Below are 3737 nucleotides of genomic sequence, written 5' to 3'. Positions count from 1 at the left end.
GCTATCTAAGGATGGTACTATAGAACGCCACCTCAAGGTAGGCCTAGTGGCGCCATCTCTTGGTCAGGCCGGAAACTTATCAATCCACCCTCGTATTTGCTTCAAAATCTCCTTTAAATTAAAGTTTGTAAATAAAATTATTATGGGCTGAATGAAACGAGAAAAAAGCATTCAAGATTAAGAAACAAATAAATTACTGAAATGTATAAATGTATACATGATTTTTGGTTCAATTTAAATAAATATATACATTAAATTAAATAATATTAAATCCATTTTCTCATTTATCATTCGTGTCATTGACTTTTTACCGAATGATTTCCTCAAACATTTTAATTACAATTACCACTACTTTTTGAAAATATTTTTCTTCAAAACTTAAAATTTTTAAGAGTTTAAAGGGAAAAGATTCTTTACTTTGCAACTTAAGTTGTAGTTTTACATATTTTATTTATTATTATATTCATATTGGTAATAAGTCATATATTTTGCAGTAATTCTTGTGATCATGCATATGTTTTAAATATTTTTGTCATTGAGGTCTTAAATATTATTAATTTTTTCATTAGCTATATTAATAATTTCAGCAATAAATAATTTTGTTTATCTTTAACAAATAATAAAATCAATAATATGAGCAAAATAAATCACAAAAATATAAAGTTCGAACTGCTTTTAAAACATATCTCAAAATTAAATTTTATTCATATTAAACTACATATTCTCATGACTTTTTCTTTTTTGAAATAATTAGTAATAGTTACTCTTATTTTTTCATATATTCTTTTTTGCTTATTTGCAAACAGCATCAAGTTTTTAATAATTTTTGCTTTTTCTTAATGCAATTCAATGAAAAAGACAGAACTACTTTTTGTGGTGCCATCTGTTAACTTAGTTGGACCGATATTTCCCCTCCGGATAGTAAGAAAACTACTACTGCATACACATACACGGTCGTGGCAGGGGGCTGCTTTCCAAGCAAAAACAGGGAGTGATGGGACAACTAACGCCACGCTGGAGATATTAGAGACTAATCAACTTAGGACAGTTGCTGGGTCAAGTTAAAATCTGAATTAATGAGAGATGAACAGGGCTGCTTGTAGTGAGATACGTGCCAAAGGATATGTGGAGGGGGGAGTTTGAACGGAAGTTGGAGCCAGCGGTGAGAAGGCGCGATGTATTTAAACGGCAACAAACACGACACACTAAGCATATCGAAGGTACCGAATCGTGAAGCTATAGCAAATTCCAATAACTGTACAGTATCTGCTGTTGGAACGAAAGTATTGCTCTCTTCTCGATCGACCAATCCGCACTCAGCTGCCTGTTTGGTGCATCCCTTACTACCAGGGTTGTGCAGTGACGCGTCACTCAGGGTTTCTGACGTATTATACGTAAAAAACCTGTAAAAACGTAATAAAAGTGGTGGACTCGGATAGAGCATAATATAAACTCACTTTTTTGAATTATGCTTATGTGTACCGACTTACATTGTTATTGTTTATCAGAACTCCATTTGACATAAAAATATCATCAAGAATATCAAAACTGACACCACTCATTTTAGAATTATTATTTCGACTGCTTTCATCTCATTGCATCAGATTTTCTTCTGACGCGCTCATAATTATAACGCACTTTTTCTGAAAAAAGTGTGAAATCAGCGAAAATCCTTGAATGATTTGTTTTTTTATTTTTCAGATATTTGCAGTTCGGATGGTTTGAAAACTCACCTGTGGTTTCTTAAACTTTCTTTAGCCGTATTCGCTAATACGCATCCCTGACAAAACGCAACGTTTTTACCATTTTTTTAAAGGAAGGCTAATTCAATGTGAAAATGTCAACGCCATCTTGAAAACGTATATTACGTTTTGTATAAAACTGCAGGGCCCTAATCACTTCAAGATGTCAATAAGCACTATTCCGATACCGAAGCGCGAAGTTGTAGTAAATTTTGGTATAGTATCTTGATTTGGAACAGAAGTGTCTGTCTCTTCTCGCTCGACCAATCCGCAGTCAGCTGCCCGACTGTCGCGTCCTTACTACAGGGTCCCTATTATGGGTGCGCTCTACCCTGGTTCCACCGTTTGCGCACAAGCATGCGCGATTGTCATAGGTCATGCGCAATCGCTATCGTATGTCGTCATCGTAAACATACGATGACGACTGCGCATGATCCATAAGGATCGTGCATACTGGTGCGCAGCCTAATTTAGCGGTGGAACGCACCCTATATTAGATGGGAATATGCAAGCTGCCGTTTGGTCAAAGATATTATAAACGTAGATGCGGTGGGGGCTTAGTTGCCCGCCATAAATATAGGCGGCGCGTCCGATGAAAAAAGTAACTTCCCCTCTACCCACCGCTCCCTGTAGAAAGCCAACAACCGATATAGTTTGCCAAGAGCCACTTGGAGCGCTGTAAACAACTCTCGACACCTGGACACACCTTCGAGGCGCACTGATGGTAAACTTAGCTTGGACAAGAATCATTTTATTGAAAGTAAATTGCCAATTAAAACATTTTTACATTTATAGCTTTGCAAAACTTGGTTGTTTTAATAAATACCACAAATATAAGTCGATGAGTAATTTATATTACGGTTTCATATATTTTCCACTAATTCTAAAATTATTAATTATAATTTTCATTCTATATATTGTCTATATATAGTTCTTTAATATTATTTAGTTTTTATTTTTATTTTTGTGGTGTGCAATTTCTACGGACTTTTTTAGTCTATTCGTCTAATCATGTTCTCGTATGTATTTTCCAATTTCTTAATTATTATATATTCTAACGTTTTTATAAAAATATAATTATAATTCCAAGTGATAGAAAAATTGTTCTTTCGGTTTTTAGATGTTAAGACGAAACTTCCAAACCAGATTACGTTTCGCAATGGCAAACAAAATTAGACGAACAGAATTTCACTGGCACATTCTTAAAAAATATTATATTCCATAAAATATATTTTAAAATAAACTTTAAATCATTAAAATTGATACAGCTGACTCGAAATATATATATAATTCAAATTATTATTCAAGTTTTTCAGGAGTTTTAAGTGCCTCAAAACCTTCAAGATTTTTTTACAATTTTATAAATCTTTTTAAATTTTTGAAATATTTTCGACACTGTAAACTTGCTGAGATAACAATGCTCAAACCTGAAAATCCCGAATTAAAAAATTCTAGAATAATGAAATTCTGGACAGTTTACAATATTATCGAATTTAAAAATTCCCGAATAATAAAACTCCAGGCCGAATGCTGTCTAATGATAAAATATACAAACTAGAAAATTCCCGAATTGCAGAAATTGAGAAAACATTTATGTGGTCAATATTATGTATTTATTAAAAATACAATAATCAAATATTTTTATTAGAGAAATTTGGTTTAATGTTTAATTTTTTAAATTTATTGTTTCAATTTAAAATAACAATAATTGTATAAAAATGTGATACAAACATAAATTTAAAACACGTGAGCTTTAAATGAAACAAACTTTGCAGGATTCAATACAGGCAAAAGTTTTTTCCTCGGTAAAAATATTTTATTATTCTAATAAAAAAAAATTTTTAACCAACTATTTTTTAATTTTTCAAATTAGAGAGTTGTCTAGCCCGGATATTGTTGTTTTTCGGTTTTCCTGCTGCCTGTCGTTCAGCTCATGTGGCACCCATCTTCCGGTTTTCAGGATTTTTCCCATGGCTTTCAAACGTCTGGAAATGG

At 32.5% G+C, this 3737-nt stretch overlaps 1 long non-coding RNA gene across 1 annotated transcript; it reads right to left on the bottom strand.

Annotated features, from left to right (window-relative positions):
* Positions 1 to 1261: 1261 nt before the first annotated feature.
* Positions 1262 to 1843, bottom strand: LOC117173987. Its single transcript, XR_004467223.1, has 3 exons — positions 1734 to 1843; positions 1491 to 1643; positions 1262 to 1403 (listed from the first exon to the last, which is right to left on the bottom strand). It is a non-coding gene; the product is annotated as an uncharacterized LOC117173987 (long non-coding RNA).
* Between the last annotated feature and the right edge of the window lie 1894 nt (positions 1844 to 3737).

The sequence above is a fragment of the Belonocnema kinseyi genome, chromosome 5 (assembly GCF_010883055.1).
Source record: "Belonocnema kinseyi isolate 2016_QV_RU_SX_M_011 chromosome 5, B_treatae_v1, whole genome shotgun sequence".
NCBI classification, from domain to species: domain Eukaryota; kingdom Metazoa; phylum Arthropoda; class Insecta; order Hymenoptera; family Cynipidae; genus Belonocnema; species Belonocnema kinseyi.
This window is presented reverse-complemented; position numbering and strand designations above follow the sequence as displayed.